General features: G+C 42.6%; 1 protein-coding gene and 1 long non-coding RNA gene across 2 annotated transcripts in view; one reads left to right on the top strand and one right to left on the bottom strand.

The window, feature by feature from the left end:
- Nucleotides 1-15,844, bottom strand: part of LOC141131584 (nuclear receptor ROR-alpha A) — a 685,522-nt gene that overhangs the window by 600,173 nt on the left and 69,505 nt on the right. The window lies entirely within an intron of this gene.
- LOC141134465 (uncharacterized) lies at nt 833-10,629 on the top strand. Its single transcript, XR_012243162.1, has 3 exons — nt 833-936; nt 1,760-1,895; nt 10,556-10,629. It is a non-coding gene; the product is annotated as an uncharacterized lncRNA (long non-coding RNA).

Here is a 15,844-nt window from a genome sequence, read left to right as displayed (position 1 = left end):
AATTGGACATTCCAACATGACAATGATCAAAAACACAAGGCCAAGGCGACCTGTCATTGGCTACAGCAGAATAAAGTGAAGGTTCTGGAGTGGCCATCTCAGTCTCCTGACCTCAATATCATTGAGCCACTCTGGGGAGATCTGAAATGTGCAGTTCATGCAAGACAGCCCAAGAATTTACAGGAACTGGCGGCTTTTTGCCAAGAGGAATGGGCAGCTTTACCATCTGAGAAGATAAAGAGCCTCATCCACAAATACCACAAAAGACTGCAAGCTTTTATTGAAGTTACAGGGGTAATACACGGTATTAAGAACTGGGGTATGTAAACTTTTGATCAGGGTCTTTTGGGTAGTTTCTGTTGTGATTTTGATTTAAAAAGAGTAAACACAGCTGATTGATAATAAATGGCTTCAGCCAAACACTAACCATGAGTGAAAGAAAAGTTTTTGTGTTATCATTCATATTCTCTTAAAAATGGCCAAGAAATCATAAATTATGCCAGGGTATGCAAACTTATGAGCACCAATATATCTATATATATCTATAGATATATCTATATACATCTATAGATATATATATATTAGGGTCTGGAAGGTATTAGTAGATAATTATTACATAAAAGGTAGTAGTATTACTGCATAAATTATAACAATACATCAAGTTCAGCAAAAGGACTGGCAAGTGGTAAGTAGTCTAAATGTAAAACAGCACTGTAAAACCTGTTACATCTAAACTGGGAAGGCAACGACAACATAGGATCAACTACTTTTTCTGGGCAATGTGCCTTTAATGAGCTCTTCTTCTCCTCCTCCCAGTCTGCCCTGCCTTGCCTTTTCTACGAGCTCCACATGAAAGACAGTAACTACTGTTATGTAACGCCAGCTCTCTGATCCAAAAGGCTGCAGGTTAGAAGCACAGCCGGCTCCAGCAGCCAAGTAAGAATGCTAGCAATTGTGGACCGAAGCTTGCTAAGTAGCGCTAAGTGGTCCTGATATGCAAGGCTGTATGCATGCCAGCTTTCGGTGTCAATCCTACCTGAGAACAAATGAGTTAATCACTAGCTCAGTCACTGAATGAGTCACCTGTGCCGTTGCAGAACACAACAGATCCTGGCCAGCAAATCACAGACGCTTTTGGTCCCATTAAGTGTAAACATGCAGCATCCGGAAAAACGGCTGAGCAATTCATTACTAAAAAAGTGTTTTCTGAAAACCCCTACAGGTTTACAATGAAAAATATTCTACAGTTAGAAACAGTAAGATCTCTGATGCCTGATTACAGATCATGAGACAGCGAGGTCCTGTGGCAAAACCGGCAGCTGCTTCTTTTTGTGACTACGCTGTTGTACTGTTGAAAAGTGAGGGCTCTAATGTCAAAACCGACAAGATTCAGTAAATCAAGAATTTCAATGTTTCAGGGCAGGGAAGGATCTTCAGAGGCCATTAGTAAAGGCAGGCAGGGACATTCTCTAAGCAGAGATTAATGGGCGGAAGTGTACGGGATTTCTACGAGAAAAGTATGAAATGGTCAGTTCAGGTCATGATACCATTTAAAGGGGTTGTCCTTGTATAAACCAAAACAATAAAATCGGGAGAAGGTTTTTCACAGCCTTTTCTTTTAATACTACTGAAGTGAAAAGGCTGGTAGTAGAAAAGAGGAAGATTGAGAGTTGAATATAACTGACTTATCCAATCTCTATCCTTATGTGAAATTCATTTTCTTAGTATCGTTTCTACATGTAAAAATTTTTTTTTGCAGGATACGCAAAAATTCTAACATGAGTACAGAGATATTTATTTTGCAAAATGCATTGGTAACTTTTTTGGCATACATAAGAATACCAACAGCAGGCAACATTTTCAGCCAGCATTTTCCTGAAACCCTCTGGGGACTTGTAAGTACAAAGAAGTCGGAAAAGTTCAGTGTGTTCAAAAGACTAACATGCATAGCAGTAGAAAAAGCATTTGCTTAGCTCAATGGTGCATTTAACTGAAGGTAAACTTAAAGTGACACTAAACAATATCTATATTATCCAAAATTAAAACATACACATCCATTACATAATGGCCCTATAATCTATAATTCATTAAATTGTTTATTTTTCTGCCTCTATTTTAACATCCTCCATGGTCTCCTCAACTTCTCCTTTAATCCCTTACTTCCATGTGATTGGAATGAGCAGTGCACATTGGTGATCATGTGTACTGCTCCACGCATGCTAAAAACCCTATAGTCCATTCCCTAGTCCATCTTTGGAGCGAGCAGGAGAGGGTGGCTACATTCCTACGTACAGTGGAACTATGGAGAAAAAATTTAGCCATCTGGCCAACAGGAAGTTGAATCACTGCAGCAAGACGAATAAGAATTTGGGGATTTGGAGGAGGCTGAGAGCAATAAAATGTACTTTTTTGAGATTGGAATGCATGCTTAAGTTTTTTAAACCAAAGTTTAGAGTTACTTTAAGCCCCCATTTACACCTGAATATTTTTTGTGTGTTTTCGCTTGAAGCTAAACCTTTCCAGTATGGTTTTGGATCCATGGAATTTAACTGGAACATAAGCATTTTTGCACATCCTTACACTTGAACAACTGTCTCTGCTCTCCTCCCCAAAACAAAAATGTTTGAGGTTGCATGCATGTAGAACTGCGTTGGGCAGCTATTCCAGCACAGTCCCACTGCATGGACAATGCAAAATGCCTTGTCTCCTATGTGGCAGTTCACACCACTGCAGTACAGTGGTGTGCGGGCATGACACGCTGAAAAAAAGTACTGCATGCAGTACTTTTTTCAGCACAGTATGAGGCAATCTAATGCCTCTAACCATGCGACTGGCAATAACTTTTTAAATGTCTGTGTGACATCTCTATAAAGTTTTGTTTAAAAAATGCAGCCAGTGCAATCTGCTGAGCTCAGGGCTTTATCACTGCGCTAAGCTCAGTCGGATCGCACCGCACACCAGCTTCTGGTGTGAAACATTCCTAAAGCAGAGGCTGCTGTGTAGGTCTGCACATAATTTCTCAATGGAGCCACCACCACAGTCGCTTGGATTTCTGTGCAAGTTTTGACTTTCCAAATGCTGAAAATTGCACAGGGCTCAATCAATTTTTTCCTCCAATTTTCAACCAGTAATTGTCATTTTTATAATGTCATGCAATTATTGTGTTCTGCCAGCTCCCCGCGCCCCAATCCCCCCTCCCCCAGAACAGAATAGCGCGAGTCATGCCCCCTAACACCTAACACCAGAAATGGCACACTATTCCTTCCACTAATACCACCGACAGAGCACTATTTCTTCTACTGACATCAATAGAAAATCAATAATTCCTCCCCCTACTGACCACAGGTGCTATGTATTTTTTTTTACTCCCAGTCTAACTAGGGCATTTCCTACTCACAATGGCCACATTTTGGCCCCCACAAAGTCTTAAAGACAGTAAACTGGCTCTTTGTACAAAAGTTTTGGAGACTCCTGGCTTATAGTAAAGCTACCCCTATGAATCTATACACACCCTGTACTGACAGGCACACAGGTCTAATGCCGCGTACACACGAGCGGCATTAGATCTGTCCGATGGGGCATACACACGGTCGGAATGTCCGACCGAAAGCTCCCATCGGACTTTTTCTGTCGGGAAGTCTGGCCGTGTGTACGCAGCATAAGGGTATGAAAACAGCACTATCTTCAGTAGGTTGTTATACAGAAAATAAATATATATGTCCTTAATGTGCATTGATATGTGTGTGATTATGATTGTTTACTGCTACAAATAGCCATCATGTACTGTCATAACAGCATATGCCATGTGGGAGGTGTTAGCGTCCTCATATTTAGCTAGATACTGTTATATCTACTTAATTTTACAATACAGATTTTAACTATGGCGGTCAAATAGCAAAAATAGAAAAAACCATAAGGAGCCAGTCATATTTCATACTGTTAACTATTACAAGCTTTATGACAGTATATGCCAGAAGTTGATATTAAAAATAGATTTCTTTTACTTGGTGTTGGAGCAGCTTTACACAGCCAGGAAAGTCTGTATAATAAGAATCATCATGGCTCAGGTTGATGTCTACATATTACAATGCACTAATGTGAATTACTCACCAGTGTAATGCAGTGTTTGCCATTACCAGAGCGACTCAGTTATACTGTCATACATCTGCTCTATGTAGAAATCCACCAGAACAGGCAAAGAATGTCTGAGGATCAAATCCACATGACCGAGAGTCAGAATCTGCCAGCTCACTCAAAAAGCACCACTTCTTAAAATAGTAACCTGCTACAGAGCAATGAATGATGGACAGTGTTTCGAGAGGCAATAGAGTGCCATAGGCTTCTTCAATAAGGCATTGCAAGAATCACTGATGATGCTCAATGTAATGAAGCTCATAGTAGCCATTAGGTTCTAGATAGCTGCTCTGCGATCTGTGAATTTGCTGTAGGTGACTGCACTGCACATTCATACTGATCATTGCAGTGCCTTATTGTATAAGAATGCATAGACATGTTGTATGACAGTCTCATGAGGGGAGAAAGTGATTCGACAGATTACGAAACCTTGCTTCCCTAAGAAAATCCAGTGTCTAGACAACTGTCCTCTGCTCTCCTCCTCCAAAACAAAAATGCCTGGGACTGCATACATGTACAAAAACTTGTGTTCCACTGTGGATCACTTTTCAGGCCATATGCCGCCTTCTCACTACCTTCTTTGGGCCTCCTTCACATGGGTGTAGCGATCCGTACACCAGTGTAAAGGGCTGTTCAAGGTATGTACAGATGTTCCATGCAGAACGCCTGTTCAAATTGTTCAAATAAATGACTTACCGCAATTTCTTTTTTTTTTTTTTTTAAATGTCAATTTTATTTTCTAACGCATACTGTGAGAAGCTCACAGTGGGCAGTGAAATCAGAATAAGCAATTTCAGTACAGGAGAGGGCCCTGTACAACTATGCAAGACTGAAGGTAGGGCTGGAGTTCAGCTTTAAGGACCTTGGCCCATTAACCACTTCCCAACCTCCTGCCATACATATACTGCGACAAGGTGGCTCTACTTTGCAAAATCACGTACCTGTATGTGATTTTGTCAATAGCCACTGGAGCCGCGATCGCGCACTGATTGGCCACAGGGGCCACCAATCAGTGGGGCTGGCGGACTGCATTGGTTTCCCCTATGGCCAATCGCGGCTTCAGTGGCTATTGACAAAATCACCTGCGATCGCTCCCCACAGAGACAGAATGACGGTCTGCCGATGTAAACAAGCAGACCACCGTGCTGTCAGGCACGGACACTGATCTAGTGTTTCTGCTAATCAGGAACACGGATCACAGTGTCCATGCAGTGAGCCCCCCCCCCCCCTCTGTAAGAAAGCACAATTAGGGAATACACTTAACCCTTTGATCGCCCCTGATGTTAACCCTTTCCCGGCCAGTGTCATTTATACAGTGTCAGTGCATATTTTTAGCGCTGATCACTGTAATAATGTCACTGGTTCCCAAAAAAGTGTCAAAAGTGTAAGCTAGGTGTCTGATCTGTCTGCCACAATGTTGTAGTCCCACTAAAAATCACTGATCACCGCCATTACACATAAAATAAATAAATAAATAAATAAAAATGCCATAAATATATCCCCTTTTTTGTAGATGCTATTACTTTTGCAAAAACCAATCGATATACGCTTACTAGGATTTTTTTACCAAAAATATGTAGCAGAATACATATTGGTATAAATTGATGAAGAAATTTGATTTTTTTAATTTTTTTATTGGATAGGTTTTATAGCAGAAAGTAAAAAATATTGTTTTGTTTTTTTCACAATGTCATTGTTTTTTTGTTAATACAGCAAAAAATAAAAACCGCAGAGGTGATCAAATAACACCAAAAGAAAGCTCTATTTGTGGGGAAAAAAAGAACATCAATTTAATTTTGGTACAGTGTCGCACGACCGCGCCATTGTCAGTTAAAATAACGCAGTGCCATATCGCAAAAAATGGCCTGATCATTAAAGGGGTAAAACCTTCCGGGGCTAAAGTGGTTAATGGGTGAACATTTAATTTCGGATACAGGCAGTCCCCGGGTTACCAACAAGATAGGTTCTGTAGGTATGTTCCTAGGTTAAATTTGTATGTAAGTTGGAACAGGTATATTTTTTGAGTGTAACTTCATCAAACTTTTTTTGGATAGCATAGGGAAGGGTTAACACCCCTGTAACATTTGTTTTGCTGTCTGTGCCCCTGTTTAGAAGATTTCACCTCACTTTCTGTCCATGTCACTTTGGATTTTGAAAATTTTGGGTTGTTGTGGAAGCAAGAATTGGTAATAAAGCTTCAGTGGAGACCTTTTTTTTTCCATAACTCCTACAGGAATTAATTTTTCTTCCTAGGGGTAGATTTCCTCTAACTTCCTGTTGTCTCCCTCAATTTGTAAGTATGAGCCGCTTGTAAAGTAGGATGTTTGTAACTCTGGGACTGTCTGCATATTATTTTATAAGGTGTGCTTAGATATCTTATTAACCACGTCAATACTAGGCACTTTCGCCCCTTCCTGCCCAGGACAATTTTCAGCTTTCAGCGCTGTTGCATTTGAATGACAATTGCACTGTCATGCAAAACTGTACCAAAACTAAATTGTTATCATTTTCTTCCTACAAATAAGGCTTTCTTTTGGTGGTATTTGATCACCTCTGGGGTTTTTATTTTTTGCTAAACAAACTAAAAATAGACAGAAATTTGGGGGGAAAAAAAGTTTTTCTTAGTTTCTGTCATAAAATATTGTTTTCTCTTTCACTGAAGGGCACTGATGAGTTGGCACTGATATGTAGAATCGATGGGCGCTATAGGCGGCACTGGTATGCAGCACTAATAGGCGGCACTGATATGCAGCACTTATGGGCACTGATAGGCGGCACTGATAGGTGGCACTGACAGGCGGCTGTGATGGGCACTGACAGGCGGCTGTGATGGGCACCGACAGGCGGCACTGATTGGCAGCACTGATGATGAGGTACTGTCAGGTGTTACTGCTGGGCACTGATTGGCACTGTGATGGGCACTGACAGGCTTTATTATTGGGACATTGCTGGCAACTGTTGGGCACTGATTGGCACATCTGATGAGGGCTGTGCTGATAATCAATGTGCTGATTATCAGCACAGACCCCCCTGGCTGATTGGTGGCTCTCCCTGTCAGTGTGAACCAAGGAATGCCGTTTACCAGCACTTCCTGGTTCACGCGATGATCAGCTGTGATTGGTCACAGCTGATCACGTGGTAAGAAGCCTCTGTCAGAGGCTCCTTACCACAATTGGAGATGTGGCATGTCAGACTAGCGATCGCCACGGGGGAGCGCACCGGCATGTTATCCTGCTGGGCGTCATATGATGCCCAGTCAGGATAACAGAACCTATAGCAGACTGACGGCCGGGCGGGAAGTGGTTAAATGATGATAAAGCCCAACTGGGCAAAACATTTAGGGCGGAGCTTATGCCCCTTACATCATGGAGCTGCTTAGAATTATGCCATTAAAAATTTATTTTTAACTAGTTAAGTCTTTAATGCTTTTAAAAAATAGTTTATCATATTAAAATTTGTGAGCACAGTTCTTATACCATAAGCAATTAATTCTTGCATGTACTCACATGTTGCAAGTATCATCATTTCACTCTGGGCTTGCTTTCTTGATCATGGGGATTCAATGAATCCCTTTGAATAATGACCCCTATTTATTGCACCATCAATTTACACAGCGCTTTACATATTTAATATACATTCACATCAGTCCCTTGTGTTGCTATGGATATTTAGGTGATTTTATAGCAAATGTAATTGTTAGTTAGATTGCATTAGATTTTGGGCTCCCCACATTGATATGCATATAAACCCGTAGCATTGGTTTAGGAGCTAAGCGGGGGACAGGATATGATAAGCGGAAATTGGAGGGAGGACACAAAGAAGCCTCATGGCTGCTTGAAACTGGAGAGCTTTGGAGAAGTTTTGAGTTGAACTCTGAGCAAAAGAACCATGAAGACAATTTCATCAATAGAAGCTGAGTAACTGTAGTTTACTTATTGCATACATATTGTACAAGCTTATTTTTCTAGAAAGGATAATTGGCTTGTGCATGTTGTATGCATATTTTGTACCTATAAATTGTGTTTTGTGAAGCTGTAGGTGCGACTTTTCTCTTTAGTAAAAGCATTGATACACTACAGAATTACAGAAGTCCAAGCTTCCTTGGCTTTTACTGCAAGAACCTTTAATAAACACCAAGCAAAACATCTGGGGGCTCGTGGCCAGAATTTGCGCTAAAGCTCAACTGAAGCAGACCTATTTTCTGTGGAGTGTTTTGTTGCTTGTGCTGGGGGAAAATGCTGCATACACTGTTTAGGAGGAGTAATGCCGCGTACACACGAGCGGAATGTCCGACAGAAAAAGTCAGACGGAAGCTTTTCATCGTCTATTCCAATCGTGTGTATGCCTCATCTGACTTTTTTTTCGAAAATTCTGACGGACCTAGAAATGGAACATGTTCTAAATATTTCCGATGGAACCAATTCCTATCGGGAAACCCGACGCATGCTCTGAAGCAAGTACGAGATGGAAGCTATTGGCTATTGAACTTCCTTTTTCTAGTCCCCTCGTACGTGTTGTACGTCACTGCGTTCTGGACGGTCGGACTTCGGTGTGACCATGTGTAGGCAAGACCGCTTGAGCGGAATTCCGTCGGAGTTCCGTCGGAAAAACCTTCGGAGTTTATTCCGACGGCAAAATCGGTCGTGTTTACAGGGCATAAGGCTGTAGAGGTTTCTGGTGTCCAGGAGGAGAAGGTGTGTACCCTTCCCAGTTGGGCCAGAGATAGTCAGTGGATGTCTGTTGCAAAGGAGCTGGCTAGGTATGCTTCTCCTTTGAACAGAGCTTGGTGGGATGGAGTCTCGGATCTTTCCTCAAGTTTTGGTCTCAAGAGTTTTGGGTTCAGTATAGGAGAGATGAGGGCAGTTGCTGTGTTTGGTTTGCACTTCCTGCATAAACCTGCAGTGGCTTCAAAGTGTGTTCAAACCACAGCAGGCAGAGCTGAAGATTTGAATAAGCAGTGTGCAGACCTCATAAACAAGTCTAATGATGCCCTAACAAAGGACAAAGGCCCTAAGCCTGTAAGCAAAAGTAGGACATGTGCAACTGTTACTTCCCATAAGCGGGAAGCTGGGAATATGATCAGCTCAAATAGAGGTGGCCGAGTTGAGTCAGATAACAAGAAAACAAGGCCTATGGTCTCCAGGAGACACATGTGGACTGATTTAAAGAGGAAGTAAACCCTGAGGGGTTTTACTTCCTCTTTGTTTCCCTGCAAAGGTAAAGCATAATGGGCTACTATGCATCGCATAGTAGCCCATTATGTGTCACTTACCTGACACAGGAGCCTGCGTTGTTACCACTGTCCCCTCTTCCATTACGCGTCCATCTTCCTTCCGGGTATCGCGGCTCCGGCGCTGTGATTGGCCGGAGCTGCGGTTATGTCACTTCCGTGCATGCGCGCAGGAGCCGCCACTAACGGCACGATCACCGTTAGAAATGGCACGCCTGTGCGCCGTTGTCTACGGCACATGCACCATAGACATCGGTGCCTGTCTTTTGCAAATATATCCTAAACCGTGTAGGTTTAGGAGATATTTCTTGCACCTACAGGTAAGCCTTAATCTAGGCTCACCTGTAGGTAAAAGTGGTCTATAAGGGTTTACAACCACTTTACGTAAAGGTTGAGGTCCCTAGAGAGGAAATAGATGGGATTCCTACACCAGCATTGCTTAAGAAGTGGAAGCAAGTGGTTGGGAATGGAAGATTTAGTCACATTTATGCCCCGTACACACGGTCGGACTTTGTTCGGACATTCCGACAACAAAATCCTAGGATTTTTTCCAACGGATGTTGGCTCAAACTTGTCTTGCATACACACGGTCACACAAAGTTGTCGGAAAATCCGATCGTTCTAAACACGGTGACGTAAAACACGTACGTCGGGACTATAAACGGGGCAGTGGCCAATAGCTTTCATCTCTTTATTTATTCTGAGCATGCGTGGCACTTTGTCCGTTGATTTGTGTACACACGATCGGAATTTCCGACAACAGATTTTGTTGTCGGAAAATTTTATCTCCTGCTCTCCAACTTTGTGTGTCGGAAAATCCAATGGAAAATGTCCGATGGAGCCCACACACGGTCGGAATTTCCGACAACACGCTCCGATCGGACATTTTCCATCGGAAAATCCGACCGTGTGTACGGGGCATAAGTGTTTTTGTTGTCATAGAATGGGGCATTTTGCCACAGAGTACCATGCTGTTAAGACTGGACAACAGCAGGCCAGTGTTCCCAGGACAGCACGGAGAGAGATGCAGCTAGAGATCAATGTCTTTCCATGAAAGTGTTACAAGGCAACAGTAAGCACCCTACAATAGTTTTGTAGTTAGAAATGGGCAGATAGAGAAATGTAAGCAGTGAGTTATGTTGTTGGCACAGTTGGAAGGAACATAAAATCTGCTTTGTCTCTTACTCTTAGAAGGTACTGAGCATCAAGAGGTGGAAAAGGCAGAGCAGATGACAAGGCCAGGCCAGATGGGATGAGGCAGACCAGAAGATCAGATGAGAGCCTGAGGAAGATGCGGATGATTTCCTGATGATGTCTGAATTTGAGAGGACTTTCATCTGAGCATTTCTTTATGACCAGGAGGACAAAGGCCTTAATCAGCTGGAACTTTCTTTTCACAGACTGCCAAGGACATTGCTAACCCTGCTCAAAGAAATGTTGCAGCTTCCCAGGGACAGAAGTATGATCGCCCAGGCCCCAGAACATACGGGGTCGAAAGGGAATTTTTTCCTCCCATTTACAATATGGGGGGGTTATTTTGCTATTTCCTGGACAAAGGTTATAAAGCTGTTGAGAAAAAAAAATATTTTTTTCCTATATTATGCTATAAAATCAAGAGGTAGTTTGTGTTGCCATGGCTATTTGTAGTGATTTTATAGTATCAATATGGAGTTAGATTTTAAGACCATGCTGTTTTAAAAGCTAGGCTCTCCCTCATTGATATGCAAATGAACCAGCCAGACTAGTTTATGAGCTAAGCAGAGGAAGCTCTTTGCAGGATATGATGTAAGAGGAAGTGAGGACAGACAAAGGACAGAGTTGGTTTGAAACACAAAGGACGAAGACATGTGCTGGAGACTTTGGAGGAAACAGAAGTTTTGAGTTGGACTATGAGAAAAGAACCATGAAGGACATTACATCTTGATTCCAAGTCGAGTAACTGTTTAGTTTACCTATTGCATACATATTGTATAAGCTTATTTTGCTAAAAAGGATAATTGGCTTGTGCATGTTGTAGGCATATTTTGTAACTATGAATTGTGTTTTGTGCAGTTGTATGTGCGGCTTTTCTGTTTCATAAAGCATTGATACACTATATAGGTCTAAGTTTCCTTGGCTTCTACTGCAGGAACCTTTAAAAAAGATGCAAGCAAAACATTCCTACCCTCAAGGAGCTTACAATTTAAGGTCCCTAACTCACATTCAAGTTAGACAGGAGCCAATTAACCTACCAGCATTTCTTCTAAGTGTGGGAGGACTCCGGAGTACCCAGAGGAAACACACACAAGCACAGGGAGAACATGCAAACTCTGTGCAGGTAGTACCGTGGCTGGGTTTGAACTGACACCCCTAGAGTTGCCAAGCAGAAGTGCTAACCACTTTGCCACTGTGCTACCCCAATAATGGAGTTTTATGTTTATGGTCTCCATACTATTTATAGTTGAGAAGACAAATTCATCCTGTGCAGTGGGGTAAATAGAACTTTTACAGGCATAAGCAATGCCAGATTGTCCAAACTTTTATACTTATTAAAGTGGGGTTCCACCCAAAAAACAAAAATACCTGGAAAAATTCTAAAAAAAAACCAAAAAAATGTGGATTTTTTTTTTTTCACTTACCTCTAAATGGCTGTTGCTAGGTGGTCCCTCGTAGTCTGCCTGTTCCTTTGCCTGGGCTGGTGACATCACTTCCCCCCCAGGCACAGGAAGGGCTTCCGCTCTGCTCCCTCCCTCCTGTCAATCATCTAGGACCCATTACAGGTCCCAGGTGATTGAGCGGCCAATCACGGCGCGCGGCGCCGCTCGCGCATGCGCAGTGGGTGCCAGGCTGTGAAGCCACAGCCCGGCGCCCAGAGTTGAAATGCCGGCGCCGACCAGCGGAGGGGGGGGACGAGCGGGGCTTCGATCCCCTGCATCACTGGACCCAGGGACAGGTGAGTGCCCAATTAAAAGTCAGCAGCTGCAGTATTTGTAGCTGCTGACTTTTAATTTTTTTTTTTTTTTTGACGGCCCCCCTGGGTGGAACTCCTCTTAAGTCACTCTACCTTTGAGGTTTAGGTTCTTGTAGAAGCTGATCCTATACCATGTTGATTGTATTATGCACCATTGTTTCTAACTGTTAATGCTAACCTTCTCTGCTGATCAAGTAGAAGTTAGAACTAATGGTATAATGTCTACTAATAAATTATTTACTAAATTGTTTTATTATATGGTAGGCTTGTCTTTTGAAACACACATACTTGCCCATAAATAGGCAGATCACTAAGGACTTTCGGTTATAAGAAAGTTGTCTGCCCCAGTGAGAATACCTGACTGTCTAGGATCCACAAAGCTATTTTCCCAGTTAGCCAAACTTTAGCATGCCACACACATTCAATGGACCACTTGTTTGCTTTTCTACTGAGAAAATAATCAACAAATGGCAAGATTTTCCAAAATGTTATATTTCTATACAAAAAGCACATCCAATGTTTGGAACACTCATTGTCACATTGACAAGGCCCAATTGGCTTGAAGCTAAAAGTGATTGTAAACCCCATGTGCCATAAGTATTAAAAACTAACATCTGTTTATAGTTTGTACAATAATCATGTAAATTGCATTATTTGTACCTCAGTATTTCACTGTCTATTCCCGTTACAGCCTGCTGAATATTTGTGATTCCATAGGCGTGTCTATGGTCCAAAGCTCAGGAGGTGGAGTCATGATGTCACCGGACTCCCCTCCCAGCTGTACACGCCCCCACAAATCTCCCTAGCTAAGCCTGGCCCACGGTGGTCTGGCGCGATCACCTGACAGTTGGCCACACCCCCTTACGAGTCCCAACCATCACATACCCAGGAAGGCCCCACCTGGACTTCCTCAAGTCCCACAATATAGAAGAGCCTTACATCAAATACTGGGGGAGCCGGAAGAGGGAGGGTACTGTGTGGATGTGCTGTGTGTGCAGCTGTGTGGGACACGCCCCCTCACCCATGCATGAATCTCCTATTTAAATCTGTCAGTCACAGGAGAGGGGGCGTGGCGACGCCTTTTTTAAAATGTGTTGGATTTTTTTACTGTAGGAAACTGGGGAGGATTGTAGATGATTGGTTGGTGAGGTAGAATGCTTTAGATTTTTTTGGGTTTACAACCACTTTAACTTTAGCCAAACCTTTGTTATGTTCTGAGTACAGTAGGGAAGCGTTAGACCCTCTACCTGGTTATTAGTGGTGTCTGTGTTCTCATTGCAGACTTCCTGTTACTTCCTATCCAGCTGACAGAAGGATGGGAAATTTCTACAAAGTAGACATCCGTAAGTCAGTCATATGGCTATTCTAACAGAGACCCTCAGGATTAGCAATCTGCAGGGTACTCCATGAATCTGTAAATTTGACTTGAATGAGCATACAAATTTTTGTCAATCGCTCGTAGAGGGGAGATTTAGGATGCTGGTGATCACAGGCAGAATTTTTTTTTTTTCAATTGACTTTTTCCTGCTCCAGCTGTAAGATTGGGGTGATTAAACTCAAGCGGTAGGTGTATTTACAATAAGTTGCACCAGTCCAAAACTGGATTTTAGGGCATGGCAGCCCACTTTTATTTAAAAGGAAGTCAAAGTTCATACAGATAGCTCTTCCAATGCAGGGGGTTCACACTATCACTGCAAAGACATAACATAACAAAGACATAACATTCAGCCTCCTGGCTTTCTGTGGCTGTTTTACTGCTCCAAGTACCTCTGCAGGGTCTTCCTGACCATCAAACACCTTTTGGTCTTCCTGACCATCAAATGCACCCCAGTGGTATGCACAGATGCTGAAATTTAGCTCTGCATCTTTCCTTGCAGCTCCCTAGTTGCACTTGTCCCTCCTGGACTCTCTACAGCCTCTTTGCTGCTCCTGTCCCACATTGACTTCCTCGCAGGCTAGGGCCTTCCTCTGTCCCAACCTAACCTTGATGCATGGCAGCGTCTCACATGGCTCCCCTCAGACACACTGCTGACCTCCCTCAGGAGGGTGGGGCCCTGAGCTATTACTCTAGTTCTATTATGAAGCCAGCACACACCCGAGCCATTAGTACGCTTGCTTCTCCCAAAATGTGTCGTAAACCACCATTCAACCAAGTAGCACTGGGTCACCCTGCTACACAGTCTACTGTTTTTCCTAACAGCGTATGAATGGATGGATGGATTTATGATTGAATAAAACCATGTTTCCTACTCCTCCATCTTTGCAGCAGCCTAGTGTCTTCTATTCCATACAGGCGTTATACATTTGTTATGACCAGACGGAATCCAGTGATACCTAAAATTTTACACTATTTGTATCTTGTTGTAGAGTTTATAGATTTTGAGCCATGGTGCACAGCTTTTCACTGCTCCAGCAGTTGAGAACATTGGAGCATGAGCTGAGTATTCAAAATGCCAAATCATACTTTTGTCAAATAGCAAGCACACATCATTTGTTGTGGATTTGTTTTTTTTTATATCTTTTGGAAAAATTATTTGCTGCTGAAATTGCAAGTATTGAACAACAGATATTTATACAGTTTATGATGATGAATGATGATTCAGAGAGAAGGTAAAGGAGATGCCATAACCGAGGATGCAATGATGCTGGGATGTAGACATGATGTTGCATTGGTGAGTGCTTTTCTCTAGGCCCGTAATGCGAGTTTAAATCCAGCTTTCCCTCCTAATCTTCTTAGCAGCCAGCAGAGACAGGCTGTGTAATTTTGCAGCATGAAGATAAGAAATTTCCCCCTGCCCGTCAGATTAATGCGTGCTAAGGATGGATATAATGAACTACAGGCTAATAGAAAGCACTCACACATACAACATTAAGATACAGAAGTATATTGCAACCATAGTGCAAAGTCAATATGTACAATTAGATGGCAATCCGGTTTGAAAGAAAAGTGTACAAAAAGGAATTTTGCTGAAAATTCAGTGAAGCAGTCTAGGTGTTCAGTAGAACACAAGTTAAGGGGGTTTCCACTGCCCTCCTGAGTACTGGCAGTCAGTTGGAGCTTTGTCCCTGGAGTTCCACTCACTTTTGTTACTAAGCCTTTTCAAGCACTACTACATCATGTTTGGAATAAGGCTAGCCATACATGCTTGGCTTTCTCTTGTTCAGTCCCATGGACTGAACAAGAGAAATCGCTTGATTCCCCCATCCATAATAAACAGCGTGAATGGAGGAGGCTGATGCATTCAGACAGTCCCAGCACTTGTGGCTGTCTGAATACACAAACAGTGACTGCATCTGGTTGGATGCAGTCATCATCTGGCTGCCAACATTCTAACTGACCCCTTCCATTTTTCATTCAAAGTATGTTGAGCCAGGTGATGTCTGGACCACACACAGCTCCCAGTTTGGCTGGTTCAGCAGTAATTACATTGACTTTCTATGTGCATCACTGCACTAATGCTTTCCATAGAAACCTGTTTGCCCATTCTTGTAGTTTGCATGCCTATGGCACACTGCATAGCTAGGCGAGT

Source organism: Aquarana catesbeiana, linkage group LG03 (genome assembly GCF_042186555.1).
Source record: "Aquarana catesbeiana isolate 2022-GZ linkage group LG03, ASM4218655v1, whole genome shotgun sequence".
Classification (NCBI taxonomy): Eukaryota; Metazoa; Chordata; class Amphibia; order Anura; family Ranidae; genus Aquarana; species Aquarana catesbeiana.
This window is presented reverse-complemented; position numbering and strand designations above follow the sequence as displayed.